Here is a 23,125-nt window from a genome sequence, read left to right on the forward strand (position 1 = left end):
CCCGACCAACGTAATTTACATTTCACAGACGAAAAACATAGACATAATCACATTTTGATCATCCAACATAAACTGTTATAGTCTTCATACGAACCTTGCGTTACATCTTCCTATAATTGTCATTGAAATTAATTTTGTGAAATTTACTGCAAAATATTGCCTCTACACTGAGAAGTCAAATGACGTCACGATTCAAGTTGTCGTCACCTCTCGCACAGTGTTAAATGTTAGGCAAATAATAGTTCTTTTCCCAAATGTACGGCAATTCACTATAGTGTTAAACCACGTTAACGAAGTGCACTTTTGAATTTAAACAATCATTACACTGTGTATTTGAGAATACTTTCAACAGAAACGTTGATAGCATCTCTGATTTTATACGGAACGTTATCTATGTCGTGCGCGGTACGTGAACAGGAGACAGACTCCTTGACGAAGATTCCAATGGTTGGAGTAACCTGGAAAAGCCTATGTGTCGCTTTGCGGCGGTCTTCGGAATCCTCTTCCAGTGCCAACTCTCACAGAGATGACGTAGACGCGAGACACTAACTGGTGCGACGGAGGTAGGAAGTAATTTAAACGCTGCGGAAAATGGGGAAGAGCGTCATCTTTAGCCTCGGCAAATGTCAACAACGACTCTTAACTGTTCAAAGAAATTTTAGGCTTGCAGCCAGTGTTCGTTAAGTACAATCCCCTACATTTCGACTAGGCACTTGCCAGTCACCATCAGGCCATATTCGTGTCCCGGTCAGGCTCAAATTATCATATGTCATTAGATTAGCAAAACAGACGTAGGCTACAGTAGATTATCGTTAATTTTGACCGCTTTTTGCGTATGGGATCAGTGTCTTACCACACACCCTTAGAAAATGGAAGCGTTGAACGGTCAAGAAAGATATAAAAAGGGCCCCGTATCCTGCGGAACATTTTTTCTTATACGCAGCTATCAATCTGTCTGTTATTCAAAAACAAACAGTATTTGCAGCGAAACTCCAGTTCTCTAATTTTAATCAGGTTTTATTAAACAACTGGTGTGTGATGTGTAACAGATGGATGTTGTAGTAAAATTTAAAAAAAACATACAGATTTATCATATATAGCTAGAAAACGCAATTTCCTCAAAAAAAGGTAAAATTTAAAAAAAAAGTCTCATAAAACAAAAAATATCAGTCACCGCTTCGATACTTCGTCGAGTTTATATAGAACATGTTTCTGTTATTCATAAACAACTTTCGCACTTATCAATATTCGCGGGAATGTCTTGCCTTTGATCATGATGGAGAGCGTTCTACGGAGTGCAAAATAACAACAGTAATTACATAATTATTTTTTGGTTGTTCATGTCAATTCAGAAGTTACGCAATCAACTTGTTTTTATTACTTATCAAACGCAATTTATATTTTGTAAGTATATAAAATACACAATGGACTAACACTGAAAGCCGGCCGCGGTGGCCAACCGGTTCTAGACACTTCAGTCCGGAACCGCGCGACTACTACGGTCACAGGTTCGAATCCTACCTCGGGCATGGATGCGTGTGATGTCCTTAGTAGACACTTCAGTCCGGCACCGCGCGACTACTACGGTCACAGGTTCGAATCCTACCTCGGGCATGGATGTGTGTGATGTCCTTAGGTTAGGTTTGAGTAGTTCTAAGTTCTAGGGGACTGATGACCTCAGATGTTAAGTCCCATACTGCTCAGAGCCATTTGAACTAACACTGAACAATGTTCGGTTGTAATTATGTGAAAAAGCAACAAACAAACAAAAAACGAAGTCATCGGTTCCCAGTTTCCCTCTCACAGATTCATTTATGTTCTTTCCCCAGCAATACCACCAATAGTACCGCTAATCCTACAATTTACTATGTCATTTATGTATGTACTGTACCAAAGCTAACGAACCGTAGTTTTGATAGAACGCATATATATATATATATATATATATATATATATATATATATATCATAGGTAGTTCATCTATACGTAACACAGCCCCAAGATGTTCGCATTCGGTCAATTTATTTCGAATTGATTTCGGACGGCTATTAATCGTCACTAATGCCTGTTCATCCACACATGAAAGTAAAAAAAAGGATTCTTTAACAATGGAGTACTAAAAAGATGTTACTATGGTAAAAATTTTTCTTTCCTCATACTCCACTGAATGTGCGGTGGAGGTGCAATGTTTGGCAACAGCAGACTTGCGAGTAGAAAAAATGCGAGCGCAGCGTTGACGTTGGGTGTAGCGTTCTTCAACGGTGCGGTTGGTCTGGGCTGTGTAGGCCATGCCATACTGGCAAGGTGTACTGCGGACTTCGGGCTTCTGCAATAAAGCATCTTCTTTTACGGAGTGCAGAAAGTCTGTAATTTTAAATGGTGGACGGAAAACCACATTCACCTGAAAGTTAAAAACGATTCTAGCTATCTCAATCGAAATACTGCCAACAACGGAAAAAAGCGATAGGGATTTCGACGGCGTGTCTTTTCTTTTTCTATTTCCTGTTTCTTGGTTGTAACTGACTTTTTTTTGAATCATCAGCCTTTTGACTGGTTTGATGCAGTCCTCCACGAATACCTCTCCTGTGCGAATCATTTCATCTCAGAGTAGCAACTCAATTATTTGCTGCAAGTATTCCAATCTCTGACTTCTTCTACAGTTTTCATCCTCTACAGCTCCCTCTAGTACCATGGAAGTTATTCCCTGATGTCTTAACAGACGTCATATCAGCCTGTCCCATCTTCTCGCCGATTCTGCGGAAAATGTCCTCATAATTATTATCAGTCCACATAATTTTCAACATTCGCCTGTAGCACTACATCTCAGATTGGTTCGATTCTCTTCTGTTGCGGTTTTCCCACAGTCGATGTTTCACTACCGTGCAATTCTGTGGTCCAGACGTACATTTTCAAAAATTTCTTCCTCAAATTAAGGCCTGTGTTTGACACTAGTAGACTACTCTGCCATTTTTGCCAGTGCTAGTGTGCTCTTTATGTCCTCCTTGCTCCGTCCATCGTGCGTTATTTTGCTGCCTAGGAAGCAGAATTCCTTAACTCTGTGTACTTCGTGATCCCCAATTCTGAAGTTAAGTTTTTTGCTGTTCCCATTTCTGCTGCTTCTCATAACTTTCGCCTTTCTTCGACTTACTCTCAATCCATATTCTGTACTCATTAGTCTGTTCACTCCATTTAACAGAACCTGTAATACTTTTTCACTTTCACTGAGGACAGTAACGTTATCAGCGAATCTTATCATTAATATTCTTTCAACCTGTATTTTAATCCCACTCTTGAATCTAGCTTATACTTCCGTCATTGATTCTCAGATGTATAGACTGAACATTGTTGCCACTTCCCTGGCTTACAGCCTTTTTAGTCCCAGCGCTTCGCTCGTAGTCTTGCAGTGTTATCGTTCCGTCGTACTCATGTTTCCCTAAGCTTACAACTTTCCCCAGGTCGACATATCCTGTGGGCGTGTCTTTATTTTTCTTCAGCCTTGCTTCCGTTATCAACCGCAACGTCAGAACCACCTCTCTGGTTCCAACAGTTCCAAAAGTCAAACTGATCGTCAAATAACAGATCTTAAATTTTCCCTTCCATTCTTCTGTTCTTGTCAGCAACTTCGATGCATGAACTGTTAAGCTTATTGTGCGATAATTCTTGGACTTGTCGGCTCTTGATGTGTTTGGAATTGTGTCGATGATATTTTTCCGAAAGTCTCATGGCAAACTGCCAGTTTTATACATTCTACACACCAACGTGAACAATCGTTTTGTTGCCACTTCTGCAAATGATTTCAGAAATTCTGATGAAATGTTATATATCCCTTGTACCTTATTTGATCTTAAGTCGTCCAAAGTTACTTTGAATTCTGATTATAATACTAGATCCACCATAAAAAAAAGAAACCTCTCAACGCATCTGCCGTCCCAGGATATTGCGCGTTCAGGCTAGGTGAACATTGCAGCATTCCGTTCTGAACGGCTACCGTTCTGAACGGCTACTAATAATGACTTAATCCATAATAATGGTCATTATCGATCGCTTGTGAAGCAAAGTCGCACGAAAATCGTAGTATTGACACTGCTCTTTAACTTTTAACCGCGTAGTGATTGCTATGGAGGTTACCCGCATATGCACCAGCGAATATGCTCATCGTTGCATGGTTTAACCAGCGAAATTAATTTTACAGTTGATATCCACGGGTAAGCACATTCGCACATTCATGTCGCTCCTTCACGTTTCGCCGCGAGTATGTGCCATAGGTTCCGCTATCATAGATCTGCCATGGGTTCCGCAATCGTATTTCGCCGCACGGACAGAAAAATCAAAGATTTTAGTACCTGACGAAGTATGTACTTTTGAGGCGAAGTTGCAAAGAGCAAATCGAGCGATCGACGTAATCGGGGAACCTCGACGGATTACTGCGCGCCCCACATAGTAAACAGTAGACAAGTAACGGATGGGTAACTTGTACGCGCGTGGGTACACGGTTGGAGGGCTGCCGCAGCCGTCATTTTCGTGATATTATTTATTTATTCGTTTGTTTATTTAGTTTTTTTGTTGCGCTGTCTGAGTTTTTCGGGCGGAGCGCCCGCGGGCCTGCAGTAATTATCGGTGTGCCGGCAGCGGCCGCCGCTTCATTAGTTTTCCAATTTTTCAGCTGGCGAGGCTTTGCCTGCCCCCGCCCCCCGCGCCGCCCCCGGGGGCGGACAGGCGGCCGCTGCCGTCGCGCTGATTAACGCCGAAATTTTTGCAGTCGCTGTCCCGAATCGCGGCGCGCCGACCGCCCTGTGCTCGCTACGCTACGGCCCGGTCCGGGTTCGCCATTTTTTTTTTCATTTTTCCCCGCAGATATTCCGTGCGTCTCTCTCTGTTTCTCATTCTCTTTTTATTATTAAACCGCCGAGTATCGTATTTCTGTCTATGCGCGTGTGTGCCGCTCTCTCCCTCGTTGTTTCATTTACTCCCGCAACGGCGCATCGCGGAATGAAAATTCGGCCTGCACCAGCGCTCTCTAGTCCTTTTGCTCGTCGCTGTAGTCCTGTGTAGTCCTGCCTGCGTCGTGTGTTACTGCTCTCACAGCAGCAGCAGACTGCACACTAGGTTACGCAGCACAGTGTTATTCTCCTATTTGCCTGCGCCGCCAGACAGAGTAGAACGAACCGACTTCAAAGAATGAGACTTTTTTCTCATGTTTTCCTTCTGTTTCGTTGACATCGAAGCAACTTAGAATAAAATATTTTTTAAAAAAATGTTGAAATGTTAAGCTACGGAAGAATGCTTAAGATCAGATTGATTGGATGTGGTAGCCGAATGGGGAGGAAATAAATCCGTGATAAAATCTGACTTAAAGAACACTCTCTGTTGGTAGGACACATTCTGAGATATCTGAGGTCGATTTGGTAAGGGGTGTTAGCATCGGGCAGGGGGCTTGAAACTGTAGAGAGAGAACAGTAAGTACTTTGAAATCGATATACGTCGCAGCAGTTATTCATAGATGAACCGGTTGGGACAGGATGGACTAAACTAGGCGAGCTGCATCAAATCTGTTTTCAAACTGAAGGCAAGAACACACCTGACGCGAAAGCTAGCTAAAAGAAAAAAAAGAATGTTCGTGCTTGCTTGCTGCCGTTTCTACGAGAATCCTTTAAGCGCTCATTTTTTCTACGCGCTGATACGTACTGGAGAGACGGAGAAATAGTCTGAAAATGGTTCGAAGAATCCTCTGCCAAGCACGTAAGTGTGAACTGCAGAGCAATCACATGTAGATGTAGAGCATCCTACTTTGAGGAGAAGTCGAATACCACTTCCATTCGGCAATATCTCTAAATGCAATATAATTCGTTATTCTTTTATAATATACTTGAATCGCTAAAGACAGTCAACGGATGCTTTGTTAATGGTCCAAAAAGTAGTTTAATTTCAAAACATCAGTAACTATCACACACATGGTAACAACGCTCGTCCGAAAGACCAGCTTCAAAAATTCTCTGAGCCTACTGACCTGTGATTCACAGGCTGACAGTATAGACCATCGGTGAATTTTTTTATCTGTTTCATTATATAATTTTAAACAGGAATCATGGCTGGCTACTGTAAGCAGTTTTGATACACACCACCGGTCGAAAGTTTTCGACCACCCGTGGAGAAAGCTATTTACTTTGTTTGGCTATACAATCTCATCGTATAAACTAAATAGATCAGCTAAATAAATATTTTGCCTCTCTATCATCATCATAAAATATGGTTTAGATCTTATCGTCTTCAAAGTATCCACCCTTGGCCCCACAACAGCTACACGAACTCTTGGCATTCTGGAGATAAGATTTTGTGCTGATTTGTAAACACTGCACCACAAAACGTCTGTAAATTCTTCCATAGATTTCCAGCATTAGATGACTTCATTTCTCTAACCACACTATAAAATTCATGCCATAAGAGTTCGACTGGATTTGTCAGGTAAATGATTGTCGAAATCGTATTCTTCATTTACCCACTTTGCTCATTTGTATTGACATGCCATCTGCACAATTTAAAAGCACATTTAGCACCATTGTCCTGCTGCATCACAAATCCACGACTAATAAATTTATTGCCAGACGGAACAGAATTGTTGATCAGTATCCTGGGATATACTTTCTTCTTTAATCTTCCAGTAACTCTCACTAGATCATTAACATTGCCACCCGCAAACATTTGCCACGCCATGACCGTCTCTCCACCATGCTTCACCGTTGGCGTCACACACTGCCTCTTCAACAGTTCTCGACAAAGACGACGAACAAACATTCGACAATGGCTTCCAAATACTTCAAACCTAGAGTAGACCGCGAGTAACACGTTCGACCATCGGTGGACACTCCAGTTTTTACATTGTAGCAACCCACTGAGATCGTTTCGCCTTGTTTTGTTTGCGTAGTAAGAGTTTTTGGCTGCCATGTATCCCTTTAAACCTTGCTCACGCCGGCCGCGGTGGTCTAGCGGTTCTGGCACTGCAGTCCGGAACCGCGGGACTGCTACGGTCGCAGGTTCGAATCCTGCCTCGGGCATGGGTGTGTGTGATGTCCTTAGGTTAGTTAGGTTTAAGTAGTTCTAAGTTCTAGGGGACTTAAGACCTAAGATGTTGAGTCCCATAGTGCTCAGAGCCATTTGAACCATTGAACCTTGCTCACGGAGACGATGTTGCACTGTTGAGACCGAGATTGAAGCTGCTCGCAAACTGTTTACCTTCTTCGCGAATTTCAGGTGCAGTACGAGTCTTCTGACGTTTACTCTGTACACATGCAAAATAATCTTCCCCGTATCATGTTACTGAGGGTGTTCCAGATCGCGAAACACCTGCACTGGCATCAGTTCGCTTGAAAAATGGCTCTGAGCACTATGGGACGTAACTTATGAGGTCATCAGTCCTCTAGAACTTAGAACTACTTAAACTTAACTAACCTGGGACATCACACACACCCCTGCCCGAGGCAGGATTCGAACAAGCGACCGTAGCGGTCGCGCGGTTCCAGACTGTAGGACCTAGAACCGCTCGGCCACCCCGGCCGGCAGTTTGCTTGAAGTCCTGCAGTGTACACAACTGTAGATTGAGTTACTCCAACTTCTGTTGCCGTTGTCCTACTAGAATTGTTGCTGTTATCGTACTAGAAAAGCCTTTCTGATGCAGAGCTACAATTACAGATCCTTTTTCGATTCCAGTCCCTTTCTCCCGTCCCATTAGGAGATAATATGGTATGACCTTGGTCAGGAACACAAACTCACTGCTAGATACGTACAAGGTACTGCTTACTACACAGATGGCTAAAGGAATGACGCCTATTCGAATGGAACCGTCTTAGATAAAGGTCAGTGCTTCTGTGTACACTCATCGGCGTCCCTCTAGGCGAACTAGCCGAATGCACAACAGAGGTGCTTGGTCTTTATACTTGTTTTATTGTCAGTATGGGATAGGATGGAATATTCAAAACGAAATTTGTGTTTTTATCACAGTTGATCCAAAATATTTGACCGGTAATGTAGATTGAAATAGGTTATTCAGCAATCAGGAGATTCGCACTTGCATTGAGAGCTGCATCACAAAATTCTTCAGTCTCAAGATGTCATCAGAAAAGCACAGCAGCGTTTCGGATTATTGGGTCAAACCATCAGTTACCGACAATTGCTAATGTATCGGTATCGAGCTTGCACACGGATTACTGCAAATGGTAACGCAAATTTATTTCAAGGGAGCGTAAGTAACCCGAAGATACCTTGAATACCTCAGCGCCTTGCTAGATATGGTCTTATTCCAAGCGGAACGTAGGTTCTCGCTTTCCCCGGTGTGATGACCGGCTCGCGATTTAACGAAGTTAGTTCGAATTCTTGAAACGCTTTGACGCGTGTCAGTATTTCTTAGTTTTGGCGCTTCATCGCTTCGAGGCGCGTCTAACATCAGTGAAAGGTATCGTAAAACACCGAGTACCTACGTCGCCTTCAACGTAAAGGAAACTGATGGAATCCATGTGCGAAGCCCTTCTTTTTAGAATCGATTGAAGTTTATGCAGATTCATCCGTAAAACAACGGACTCGCAGTTGGGTAGCGCGGCCTTCAGATTCCCGCCTAGTCATTTTGATTTTCAATCGTTTCTCTCGAAGGTCAATGCTGGACTGGTTCCTTCGAGGAGATGACCTCCTTCTCTACATTTGTCAGATCTGAGCTTGCATCCGAGCCAATGACCCGCTGTCGACGGAATATCGAATTGCAACAGCCCTTCCCTTTTTTTTCTCTAAATGTGCCCCACGACAGTGATGGCTGCAGACTCTGTTCTGGACTGGACTGATAGTACAATGTCGTAGTCTCCGCGACTCTTTTTGACGTCAGTCAATTTGCGCGGTACAAATCACGGACCGTTTTAACAAGTAATATTGATAAACATAATACAACTTTGCATAATATTTATTCGGTAATTGTCGCTGTAGTCCTATTGTGTTGGCGCTTAGAACGGGTAAGCGTAAGATCTGTCCCACCTTAAGAGCTACACAGCACAAAAATACCATGTAAAGTTACTAAGTTGTAGTATAGGCCTATTTATCAATATTAGTTGACATGTTAGTTTCTTAGTACCATCCCCCTGCTTGTTCAGATATTTCGTAGAGAACACGAAAGGAAATATCTTTCAAGACGGTATCTTCTATGTCATACTCACGAAATTAATTCGCTGATTTAAGTATGAGCAGTCTCTGTTAGAAAGGTCATTGTGACAGGAAAAGTTTTAAATGTTACACTTATGAAGTGATTAATAGCCGATATCCCGAACTACTTGCGGTAATATTTTATTACGCAATTTCGAACCACTTTATCAGTTGCTATAAATTTATCCGAGTGCAACCACTTAAATGGAAGTAGGAGGAAAGATTAGAGTTTAACGTCCTTTCGACGAGTAGGTCGTTAGGGCCGGAGTACAAACTCGAATAGGGGATGAATGAGGAAGGAAATCAGCTACGTTCTTTTCGAAGGAACCATTCCAACGTCGGCCTTAAACGGGTTAAGGAAACCGCGCTAAACTTACATCTGGATGGCCAGATGACGTAAAATGCCAAGCTATTGTCTTACTACCGCACCGTCTCGATCTTTAGGAAAATGATGAAATACGAGTAGAACAGTCGTACGCTACCAGAAAAAGAAATGGTAACTGCTGAGGTAACTATTTAACGGCGGAAAATTTTTTTTTCCTGATTGAACTTGTACTGCAAGAGGCAACGACTGAAGTTAGCGTTGCTAATGTTTTGAGAAAAACAGAAAATATTATAAATAGTGTTAGTTTTGTCTTTAGTTTCTGCTAAGCAACGTACCAAATTTTGTGAAGTTTGCGAGGATTGCCAGATGTTGGCAGTGTTTCCAAAGATAACGTTTAGAGTCTAAGCCCTTTGCGTCTTGCAGGGAACTGAAGCACTTAGCACGGCAAGCACTAGAGATTGCATTAACTGTTACATAAGTTCTCCTCCACTCTTGAATTAGTGACAATAAACGGGTATTATCTACAACACTGACATTTAAAATAACACTCAACGCATCCATACCTAATCGAAGAATGTTTGTTTGTTCTTTAGCTCTGACTACTGCTTTTTTATTTACACGCTTTGTAATCGTTTCGCTACGCCAGAGGATGAACGTCAGAATGGTGAATTTGATTCTTTTGTTATTCGTCGCCAGATTTCTTGTAAGGCACCGTCCAACTCCATGAAGCGAGTGAATCCAGCTACACGGGACACTGCTGTGATTTTCGGAATACACTACGCACATTTTCATCACGGGACCATTCCGTTTTCATGTGGCACTGGCTGACACTCTCTGTGAATTTATTTCCTTTCACTACGTTTAAATAAAGTTGGATTCGTTTCGACTTGATTACACTGTGATTTTTTGATGAAACTAAAGCGTATTTCTTTCTGATTCCGTTCAGTAGGTCGAATGTATGGACGCTCAGGTCATTCGACTGTCGGCATTGCTGCATGAGGGAATCACCGATGCGAAAGACACTACTTCGGAATTAACATGACAGTCAGCCGAGAGAATGCGGTTGTCCAGCATTGTTGCTGTTGCTGACTGGACAGCTGGAATCTGCAGGAATTCTGGACATTCGTTACACGTTTTACAACACGTGCCACCACAGAAATAGCACGTAATTTTGGAACCGTACGGAAATAGTAGCTTTCCTGCATTGGTCTTACGGTAGTCCTACACGGAAATAAAAACTTCAGTTACGTCAGATACTGGGATTACTTCAAATGCGCCATATGTGCATTTTAATCTGGTATTTATAATTTCTTTTGAATACTTTCTTTATTACAATTTTCTACTCGTAGGTTACTCACTTTGTTTTGTTTTAATGCTCATACGTTTTTCATGCTATTAATAATCACGCTTAAAATTCACTGACGAGCCAAAACATTATGACCACCTGATTAATAGCTTGTTTGTCTGTCTTTGGGACGAAATTCATCGCTGACTCTACGTATCAGGGACCCGACAGTTTGTTTGCAGGTTTGTGGCGGCATGTGGTATTGGACGTCTACGCACAGGTCACGTAATTCGCGTAAATAACACGCCGCTGATTTGCGTGCGGGGTTATGCGCCTCAGATGGGTTCCACAGCATTTGCGTCAGGCGAATTTGGACGCCGGGGCATGAACATGAGCTCACTATAATGCTCATCAGACCACTGCAGCGCGGTTCTGGCTCCGAGACCCAGACAACTAAACTGGTGAAAGATGACATCGCCGTCGGAGGAGACACTAAGCGCGAAGGACTGCAGGTGGTTCGCAGCTGTAAGCGTGATGGTCCCGCGACCACTGCAGTCGTAATTGATGATGTCGTTGGGTCAACATGTGAACAGGGAGGGGTGGTCTGCTGCGGAGCTTCAAGTACGACAATCTACAACGAACGGTGTGGTCCGAAACACTCGTGGGTGCACCAGCATTCCGCTCTTCCGGCAGAGATGCCACAGATCACCATCTATTCTACTTCACAGAGCAAACAAGCACCCGAACCCCACGTTCTGTGAAGAGTCCTGGACGTCCAACCATTTAGAGCCTAGTGGTAGTTTCATTGCCCTTCTGCCACTTTCCGTAGATGCTCACGACAGCAGCACGTGAACATTCGACCATCTTCGCCGTTTTCGAAATATTCGTTCACAGGCTCTACGTAATAATAATCCATTCTTTGTCCAAGTCGCTTATCTCAAAGGGTTTCCCCATTTGCAGCCCATATCTTCGGTGGGGTTATCTCCCGTTAGCGTCTGCTCCGCTTGCATACTTTTGTTACCGCGTCATATGTCCGCAATGCCACCATGCGGCATCTAACGTTGCTATGGGCACTGGTCATAATATTTTGGCGTATCAGTGTATTTCTACACTTGTTTTCAACAGTAATATCGTTTGACAATTATTATTTCCGCACGCGTACAAGAATGTTGCTGTAACACGTAAACATATTCACATCAAATCTTAGCAAGAGACTATTCAAAACAAACATTTGGGTTGCAGTTCGTTTGAGATTTGTATGGGGAAGTGTGAAGGACCTCGTGATGTAATGCAGTAGGCTTCAGGCGGGACTTCACGGCTTCGCATTAAATTTATTGTGACGGGTTATGATGTTATTCTTTAGAAAAGTACGGCGCAGTTTTACCTTTATCGCCCTGTGTGTGATCGACTGGTGATTCGGTTGCTGGTCCGTCTGAAGTCCACCCCTTGACAAACCTTCTGCATTACGCCATGCATAACTTGATCAACTGTATGGTGGATCCTCCTTTGAGCCAGTGAGTGTAGCCGGTCGGGGTATTATAGCAAGTACCTAATCGCCGATTCCCAGTAGCAGAAATCAAATGGTATGTGTCGTCTCACGAGCCAGGTGGTGGCAGAACTGACAGTGCTCGACAAACAGATCTGGAGAGCTGTTACTAAGCGTGTCCTGGTACTGATTCAGTCAATACGGAGGAGAACCTATTAGCGCTAGTGTGCTCATAAATTTGCGGAACAGCAGACCAAAGTACACTATGTCGCCGAGACCTTGCTGCAGTACGATGTGTAATCAGAGTAGCGCCTCTCAGCAGAAGTAGGTACATTGCTGCTACAGTCGCTTTCCCTTTAACTACTCACTGCTTCAGCTGAAACGTCAAGTTGGCCTTAAGCGTTATTCTTGTGTCCCTCAGTTTCTTTTTACAACGAATGCACAGTACCTGTAAGCTACCCGGTTCCCCGTAGAACGCGAACGTAGTTTGTGGTCGTCACATTCTTGGAGGAATGTCTTCCGGTTGGCTTGCCGCGTCGGATTTGTTTGTAAACATAAGCTGTCAAAGACTTCCTCTATCGACGTCATCCTGACAGGCTGATACGCCACGAACGCACGGAACTTCTGTACGCTACCGGAGACAATCTCTCTTCTGCGTTGCATGAAGCAATGTCGATGGATAAAAATCGATTCCCAGTAGAGGGAACGGAACGACACATCAAAACATTCCACAATGCGTTTCAAACGGCGGCATTCGCACACGCCGTCCGCAAACGGAAAGGGGCGTCAACAACAAGGTTTCGCGGGTAGAATGTTTTGATGCTAACATCGGAAGCCAGCCTGCTCTCGTCTCGTTCACTTACGTTATAGTAGTGGATTTGTCGCTTTTGTCTCCTCTTAGCTTTTTTTTTTTTTTTTTTGCCAAATTGCAAATGTTCCATAACGACCTGGATATCTTCTCCACGAGGGCTCTTCTACAGAAGAAGCCAGATTTCTGAAAGCACAAAATGACTTGTTTTACAATAACTTGACAAAGAAAAAGTTTAGACTGTGTACAAATACAAATATAAAGCGCGGAAATAATTTTCGTTAAATAACCTTTTTAACAGGTAAAAAGTCACCTGTATTGGAGGAGAAAAGTACAGTTAGTTTTGACGTTATACGGTACTTGGAAAAAAACATAACTGATAAGATATAAAGACTCTATTTATTGTTTTCTAAATATTGTTTGATGATTTTCGTATGTATATATTTTCTCTAGCAAACACATGTCGATGTTTTGAAGTGTCTGAATGACTTTTCCTACTGTTTCACTTATCGGAAGTTTACAATACAAAGTTTGTGAAGAACATCCGTTATTATGTTTGCTTTGGACAGTAATGAACTTTATCTTACCTGGCTCCTTAATCGCGATACTGCCGTTTTGCATCATGGATGGTATCTGCCACCCTTACTTCCACAGTTCCACTAGGCTAAGAGATGTGACCCTGTAATGACGCTTCTAGAACACACTGCCATTTGAAGGTGACGTTGCCTGTCATTCGGTTCCATGTCGATCCACTGACGTTCAGTGAATCAGTCCTACTTCAGCTCTACAGTGTTTCGCCATTGAATCCCCGGTCCGTGCACCACTAATGTTACAATCGCTATCTCGGTTAAAGGTGTAGCTGCACATTCTGATGTATTGACGGGATCCCAGAAGGTGGAAGCGTAGGATAAGATTTTAGTTTCAGCCTGGCGATTACGACAGAGCAACTAGTTAAAAGTTTGAGTGTACAAACAAATCGAAAAACATTTATGCAAGTCTTCCCAAAATCCCTCATTCATCTTATATTTGAATTTTAGGAAGGACTACCCGATTCTTAAACGAAGGTGTCAAAGTTTTCCATGCAAGCAAATAACAGTACGCCGTGCTTCAGGAAGGGCGACTAGGTATCATGGGAGATTGAGGACGTGCTGATGGTGGGTACTTCCCGAACACTGGCAATATCGCTTTTGCAGTAACTGCAAATTATTTGTGCATCCAGCTGCAAGACTAAGTTTTATAAGATACAGACATTACCCCGATAAAAATTTTTGCTTTAGAACTTGGAACAGAAGTCTCGATCAAGTAGAAGGTACGCTATTGGCGCACCCAATTTTCCGAAGGTCGGCAGTATGTTCATCTATGGTGACTTGGTAGAACAATTATGGGAAACCGTCATTTCATGGTTAGAGGACCCCCAGGCATTTCCTCAGATTTCGCTGTACTGTAAAGTGTAACGTGGGAAGTTTTCAGCAGGTTGATGCGTGCAGATTTGCGAACTAGAAATCTTCTGCAGGCGCCACACTGGAATCTGTTGAACCACCCATCGCACAGAAAGATTATTTGTATTACGTCAGCCGGTTTATGTCTTTTGTTAGATCCCAATACGTTCCTGTCTGATCAACACTTTCACACACACACACAAACACACACACACACACACACAGAGAGAGAGAGAGAGAGAGAGAAGAGAGAGAGAGAGAGAGAGAGAGAGAGAGAGAGAGAGAGAGAGGGAGAGGGAGAGAGAATTTGTCCCTATGCACATGCAAAATAATGAAAAAAATCAGCTTGAAACGTTCGCGATGTATTTAGCTTCCTCATATTGCGTAGAAAGGGGTGATCTGTAAACATTCAACTTGAAGGAAGACAACTTCTCATTGAACATCACATTTGTAAAACCTTTATTTTGTGTAAGGCAGTTACCATTATCCGATCTGTGGATTATGAACATAACGTGTAAAATATTAAATTACGAAAAATAGCATATATTATCAAAAATATAATACATAGCGTGAATTGTTGTTAAACATATCACGGTAAGGGCTAATGCAGTTGCCAAATTAGGGGTATGTATGTGCCCCACATCTTAATTAGACGGATAGTTGACGTAAGAAGGACCGGCATATCGAACATAAAACTAGTATATGTTTCTTCAAGTGCATCTATGGCATATTAGAGGTCACAGGGTACATCAATAAAGCAAGAGCGCCGCTGAACTGACACACGGTGAAAGTTACTACAGAACTTGTTGACTTTTTGTACCACTAGAGATCGTTTGTGTATTCATGTCATCAACGGCTGGTATAAATATGTAATTTTAATAAAACGTGGTAACTGGTATTCCTTTATAAAATATTTTAATGTGCAGGAGCTGCAATATTATCTAGAAACAGCAAGAGTAGACGTTAGCATACAGAGGTAAAACAGTAAGTCCAAAAATACAATATGTCGTTAAAACTGAGGGCTAAAAAATTTGGTCAAGTGGTACACAATTTTTGTTTTATCGAGAGCGAACATCATAAATAAAGGTTTTATTAATACGATCTCGGTGTGACCGAGCGGTTCTAGACACTTCAGTCTGGAACCGCGCGACAGCTACGGTCGCAGGTTCGAAACCTGCCTCGGGCATGGCTGTGCGTGATGTCCTTAGGTTAGTTAGTTTTAAGTAGTTCTAAGTTCTAGAGGACTGGTGACCTCAGATGTTAAGTCCCATAGTGCTCAGAGCCATTTAATACGATGTCGGCTGGGAAGTTGTCTTCCTTCAAATTCCATGCTTCAGCGAAACATAGGGGTCTAGTTCATGTTCGTTTAAATCAAATTATACTTACTTTATTGACATGTCACACAAGGCTTCACATCGATCGTTGTGATATCACACAACGACCGAAGTGAAGCCGCGGGTGAAAGGAGAAAATTTTGCCCGTCAAATTCTAAATACACGTAAAGCCTCCTCAAGGAAAGATTATCATATTAAGAAGCAGTTCCCTAATAGGTGTTTACAAACAAATATTTCGGCTTCTCAAAAAAAAAAAAAAAAAAAAAAAAGGCTCTGAGCACTATGGCACTTAACTTCTGAGGTCATCAGTCCCCTAGAACTCAGAACTACTTAAACCTAACGAACCTAAGGACATCACACACATTCATGCCTGAGGCAGGATTCGAACCTGCATCCGTAGCGGTCGCGCGGTTCCGGACTGTAGCGCCTAGAACCGCTAGTCCACTCCGGCCGGCTCGGCTTCTCTGGTCTAGTTATTTTCACCGGAGAGTCGAAAAAAAATATAAAATTCCCAGGTAACGAAATCATCTTCGCTAGAAAAAAAATCACCCCATGTGGCCGAACTAGCACGTGATCAGGGCCTGACAACTTTATGTTGTTTGATTTATTATTCTGTTGAGACCGCTTGGCAAAATGACATTCCAGCTGACCCGGCGGTAGCAAAAGCAGACCCGACACGCAGTTACGTGGTTATCTGTCGTCCCCAAGTGAACACAAGCGGTCGTTCCCGGGGGTACAGCGGCTGCCCCGGGTCTACTGCAGTACGGACGCCATGGCGGAGCGGGCAGGTCGCTGAGTTGCGTGACGGAGGTCTGACGGCTCCGCCAACACAGCCGGCGTGTCTGGTATCTCGTCGCACGCCCGCAGACCTCGGTCGCGGCCGAATGCCCATCCTTATCGTCGTCCCAGCAGTCTGCGGAGTTTTACGGCGCCGGTAAAGGCGACCAGCCGTTCATTACACAGCTACTAAACGGCGCGCTCGTTCACAAATTTCCTGCCATTGTCGACCGCGTGACGAGCTTTTTAAAAACCAGCGGGGCACCTCCCGCAGTAAAAACCAGCGCTATCGGCGACGGTCGCCTTTATCGGCCGTTCGCAGCTCGAGCAGGCCGAGCTGGCCTCGTGTCCCCATCGCCGAGGCGTCCAAGATGGCGGCCGTCTGCGTCACACCGCAGCGCCCGGCAGCAGCGAGTCGGCGTAACATCTCAGTCCCCCGTCATGTCTCTCACAACACTACACTTACCTCCTTCCCTGACCCCCTCTCCACCCCTACCCCCAAAGAATAAAAGCAATCGCGAACACTTCTACTGCAGTTAGAAAGTGAACCGTGGCTCCGATTCTGGTCTCGCCAGTGAATCATCTTAACCCCACCCAACTGTTTGAAGAATCGAATTTCTATGTTTAGAACGTCTTAAATCCCGTACACTGATGTAATTTTGCAACTTCAGTCAGTGTGTAAGTAGGCTATTTAGGTTTTTATGTTGGTAACGCCACGTAGCGCTCTGTACGAAAATCACTGGGTGTGCTGTGTGCAGTCTGTGGCTGGTTGGCATTGTTGGAATATTCGCTATAGTAGTGTTGGGCAGTTGGATGTGAACAGCGCATAGCGTTGCGCAGTTGGAGGTGAGCCGCCAGCAGTGGTAGATGTGGGGAGAGAGATGGCAGAATTTTGAGAGCGGACGAACTGGACGTGTGTCCATCAGAAAAATTTGTAAGACTGGATGTCAGGAACTGATATAGATATACATATGATGACTTTTGAACGCTATTAAGGTAAATATATTGTTTGTTCTCTATCAAAATCCTTCATTTGCTAACTATGCCTATCAGTAGTTAGTGCCTCCAGTAATTAGAATCTTTTATTTAGCTGGCAGTATTGGCATTCGCTGTATTACAGTAGTTCGAGTAACAAAGATTTTTGTGAGGTAAGTGATTCGTGAAAGGTATAGGTTAATGTTAGTCAGGGCCATTCTTTTATAGGGGTTATTGAGAGTCAGACTGCGTTGCGCTAAAAATATTGTGTGTTAGTTTAGTGTTCATCAGAGTAAGTAAAGAGAGGAATGTCTGAGTACGTTCAGTTCTGCTGAGCTGTTTGAAAATCAAATAACGTAAGCGGTTTATCAGCACAGTCATTCATAAATTTTTCTAAGGGGACGTTTCAAGTGGTACACGAGTATTGCGTCTGGAAAATATGTTGCTAATATAGTACAGTATTAACACGCTAAAACCTCATGCTTGATGCTGTAGTTTTATCACATGAACCGAGAAAATATAGGAAGAACCAAGCTTTGTTCCTTTCATTATTTTGTGGAGAGTGTCAGCGAGAAAAAGTTTCTGAAAGGTTTGAAATTGTGTCTAAAGTCTGGTGGGAGTCGCTATCTGCCCTCATTCTCAGTTAGCGGATGAACATAGCATGGATAACTGGCTCACTGTGAGTTGTGCTGTCTCTGGATATGCAAGTTACATTCCATTAACCTTGTTTTGCTGACGTTCATCTGATAAATCTCTTTTCAAGATACCATCCAATCCATTCATCTGTTCTTCCACCAAATCTTCTGTCACCCCTGACAGAATTACAATGTCATCGGCAAATGTTAACGTTTTTATTTCTTTCTCATTAACGTCAATTCCCTTTCCAAACTTCTCCTTGATTTCCTTTGCAGCTTGCGCGATCTACAATTTGGATGATATCGCGGAAGGCTCACTTCCTTCTTAAGTACGGCTTCCTGTTCAAGTCCTTAGGCCAGTCTCTGGTAACTGCAGTCTGGTTTCAGTACAAGAATTAATAACCTCTCGGTCTTTGTGTTTTATTCGTACTACTTTCACATTTCCAGAATGAACAGTCAAAAGCTTTCTCTAAATCTACAAAAGCGATAAACGCCTTTCTTCGCGTAGTATATTCTATTGCCTAGGGTGTCCCTGAAACCAAACTGGTGTTCCCCGTGGTCGGCTTCTACCAGTTATTCAACTCCTCTGTAAATAAATCATGTCAATTTTCTGCGACCATGACCGATTGTACAGATGGTTCCATAGTATTCACACCAGACAGCACTCGCCTTATTTTCAATTCGAATTATTACACGACTCCTGAACATTGAGGATGTTTCGCCTGTCTGATAAATATTACGAATTAATTTTGTGATAGCTGGTTCTTTCAAGTATATCAGTACTTCAGAGAGAGTATCGTCTATTCCAGGAGTCTTTTTTTCCACTTAGGTCTTTCACTGCTCTGTCAAATTCTTGTGACAGTACCATTCCCCTTTCTCATTTTCACCTCCTCCTTCATTTTGTAATAGTCAACCGAAGTATATTTCCTTTATACAGACCCACTCTATACATTACTTTCACCGTAGCACTAGCCTGTGTTCTACACTGCCCAGCACATTAAAGTGACCACCCGGTTAAAAATCTGAATAACCATCTTTTACAGTGTGAGACGTGCGAGTCAGAGAAGTTCTAGAAGGTATCGACAGGGATGTGGAGCCATGTTGACTCCAGTGCGTGGTCAGCTGCACTAGGTCTCGCAGTTGACGATCCATGGCACGAATAGCGCGATCCATGTGGTCCCATAGATTCTCAAAATGGCTCAAATGGCACTGAGCACTATGGGACTTAACTTCTGAGGTCATCAGTCCCCTAGAACTTAGAACTACTTAAACCTAACTAACCTAAGATCACAAATATCCATGCCGGAGGCAGGATTCGACCCTGCGACCGTAGCGGTCGCGCGGTTCCAGACTGTAGCACCTAGAACCGCTCGGCCATCCCGGCCGGCCATAGATTCTCGATTGGGTTTAAATCCGTGGAGTCTGGTGGCGAGAAGGGCATCGTGAACTCATCCTTGTACTCTTCGAACCACGCAACTACGCTGCGAGCTGTAACATGTTCCATTGACCTGCTGGTAGACGCTATCGTGCCGAGGAAAAATAAACAGTATGTAAGGGTGGACATGGTCGCTAAGACTAGGTACACACTAGTGTTGACCAGTTGTGCCTTCCAAAATGACGAGATCACCCCGGAAATGGAACTAAAACATTCCCCAGACCATAACGTCCCCTATTGACTGCATGGTGTCTGCTTTCAGGCGTTTCACGCCGAACACGTCGTCTTCCATCTGTCCACTGGAGCATAAAGCGGGATTCATCTGAAAAGGCCACTTGTTGCCACTCAGTGGGCGTGAAGCTGCGGTACTGGCGTTAACATTCCAGCCTTAGACGCCGATAAACAGCAGTCAACACAGGTGCAAAAACCAGGCGCCTGCTGCAGAGGTCCGTACGCAGCAACGTTCGGTGAAAGGGGACGCTGTTGGTGGCTGGTTAGTTTTTTTTTTTTCATGTGGTTGTCTCTGTATAGCTGCACCATGGGAAGCAAGGAGTGGACTTTAGTTGGTGGCAGGTGTCCTCGTTCTAGAACTGAACGCAATTAATCACTGGGTTTTTCATTCATAAACGCCGGCCGCTGCGACCGAGCGGTTATAGGCGCTTCAGTCCGGAATCGCGCTGCTGCAACGGTCGCAGGTTCGAATTCTGCGTCAGGCATGGATGTGTGTGATGCCCTTAGGTTAGTTAGGTTTAAGTAGTTCTAAGTCTAGGGGATTTACGACCTCAGATGTTAAATCCTATAGTGCTTAGAGCCATTTGAACCTATTTCTGATCTTAAACAAAGAGCTACTTAAGTTTCCATGTGCTGTGATGTAAGCTCTCTTCTGTATAGTCCACGTAGCTTCGCTGCTGGTGAGGTGCACAGTCCGCCATGTTCACTGTAAGGTTGCTATGTGCTGCCTGTGTCTGTGCTAGAGGCTAAGTCTCCGGCTAATGTCGCTGGTACGCTGGAACTCCATTGCGTACGGACTCGAACTAACTGACGAAACAGCCTCGAACTAACGGGCTAAACTGGCCCTCCGATCCGCGGCGGCGATCCTGAATACTGGCGGCTGAGAGGGCGTTGGCGGAGCGTTTCCAGCGAGTCTTGTCGTTGGCCTGTATCGATACCCTCTCAACCTCTAAGCCGCATGGTATGCTGTCGCTAGCGTAGGCCAGCACAAGTTCATCTAAGCAGTCAGTTGCTCAATAGTTGACGTTTATTCGACCGTACACACCTTCACAGCCGTTGTTCATCCCTATCATCTACGGCCCGTGGTGGGCCACCATTGTCTCGGCGCCAGTTTTGGATGGCGCCATTTTACCATGCACGGTACAGTTTAACCACAGCTAAAAATCTTAGCCGTTTCGGAAATGGTTCCACCTTTGGTGCTCTTTTGGACGTCAGATAAATTGCTCAGTTCCTGCATGACGACAACGACTGCACTGTTTTCACCCCCCTCCCCCCGACACGGTTTATACAGGGTGGTCATGAAATGTGTGAAATGCTTGTAGGGACGTTACAGGGCAGGTTGCACTGCAATGTTAAGAAAGAAATTCGATACGTTGCTCCGTTTCCGAGTTATTTAGTATAGAATTTAGCCAATCAGGGTGTCGCCCGCTCACATTCAAGCGGCCTGCCAGGGACGGTGTTGCCCAATGAGTGCTTTGTCTCGTTAGCTGAAACTTGAATTTTCGCGCGCGACGATCTGATTGGCTAACTTCAATGCTAAATAACTCGGAAACGGCGGAACGTTTCGAATTTTTTTGTAACAATTCGTATCTCAGTACAACCTGCCCTGCAACATCCCTACAAGCGTTTCAGACATTTTCTGACCACACTGTATATCCTCCACTGCTAGTGCTGCCATCTGCCAGCTGTTATTGTACGCTGACGTGGCAGTGGTCACGTCAATGTGACTGGACTGTACGTGCCCTTTGTCTGTGCACGCTTCTACAGCCTTGCTGCTGGTGTAGTCAGAATTTACGACGCGGACGCAAGAGATGGTAAAGTGTCAGAACCTCCGCTAGGCCCTCCACGTAGCTCTTCTAGGAGGGCAGCCCACCGCGCCTCACCCGACACCGCATTCCGCCGCCTGCAGTTGCGCGCCCGCGTCGTGTCATTGGAGAGAGGGAAGCGGCGATATCGTGCCGACCTGTCAGTCGCCGCGTGGCAGGCCAGGGGATTGGGGGTGGGGTGGGGGGCGGCGCGCCACTGTGAAATTTCTGGAAGGCCGGCGAGGCGCCGCGTCGCGGTCCAGACGCCCGTGTCCAATCCGGCGACACGGCCGCCGCACCTGCGCGCGGGCAGAGGGGCGTGGGCCGAAGAGGCCGGCACTGCGTCAGGACGGCGCGCCTTCCGAGCTCACCGTACACGGGAACTGGGGGCCGGGCTCGAGGGAACAGACGTACTCTGGAGCATGGAGGCGTGGTAAGGAACACTTTTTCTGCACTACATTTTGATGACTGGCCTGCTCGTTCTAAACAAGTATGTACGATAGGCAATAATGTCTCTATCATAAAAGGCCTCAAGCGCTTCAACTTTAGACACTTTATCTCCTGGGTACCGTAGAATTGCTACGGTCACCCATCCATTTCCTGCTTGGTTGGTATCATTATTTGTTAGAGTGAAATTCGACACTCCTCCACAAAAAAACAGAAGGGCCGTGCAAAAACACTTCTCCATTAGTGTGATTGACATTCACATTGTCTATAGCTTTATAAACTGTCTGGCGTGTGCGCCTCCTCCTCCTGTAGTAGGGCGGCATCTCTGTGTGTACGTGCTGCTGCTCCAGCGGCTGCTCGGCGAATGACGCCTTCTGACAAACGTTACTCCTGCTACTGCGTTATTTTTCTGCACTACATTTTGATGACTGGCCTGCTTGTTCCAAACAAGTGTCATGTCAAAAAACTAATGACGATGATGGAAATGGAATCATCGATCTGATTATACTCTGTTCAAAACTACTTCAGGATTGAAACTTTCTGGCAGATTGAAACTGTGTGCCGGACCGAGACTCGAACTCGGGACCGTTGCCTTTCGCGGGTAAGTGCTCTACCAGCTGAGCTACCCAAGCACGACTCACGCCCCGTCCTCGCAGCTGTACTTCTGCCAATAACTCGTCTCCTACCTTCCAAACTTTACAGAAGCTCTCCGGCGAAACGGCACACAGTTTTAATCTGCAGGGAAGTTTCACATCAGTGCACACTCTGCGGTAGAGTGAAAATCTCATTCTGGTACTTCAGGATTGATAGGTGGGTACGAAGCACTGGGGGCAGATTGTCGAGGAAGGCATGGCACGAATCGAGCCAATCCGAAGAGACCTGCTGTAGAACTGCCAGCGTCCACCCGCAGTTGGACGGTCGTTCATTTCGCGCTGCGATTTTCTTTTATTTTCTTACGATCGCCTT

General features: G+C 44.5%; 1 protein-coding gene across 1 annotated transcript in view; it reads left to right on the plus strand.

Annotated features, from left to right (window-relative positions):
• LOC124712468 (LIM/homeobox protein Lhx5) overlaps positions 1-23,125 on the plus strand; it is a 477,246-nt gene that overhangs the window by 37,159 nt on the left and 416,962 nt on the right. The gene's annotated exons all lie outside the window — the stretch shown is intronic.

The sequence above is a fragment of the Schistocerca piceifrons genome, chromosome 8 (genome assembly GCF_021461385.2).
Source record: "Schistocerca piceifrons isolate TAMUIC-IGC-003096 chromosome 8, iqSchPice1.1, whole genome shotgun sequence".
Taxonomy (NCBI): domain Eukaryota; kingdom Metazoa; phylum Arthropoda; class Insecta; order Orthoptera; family Acrididae; genus Schistocerca; species Schistocerca piceifrons.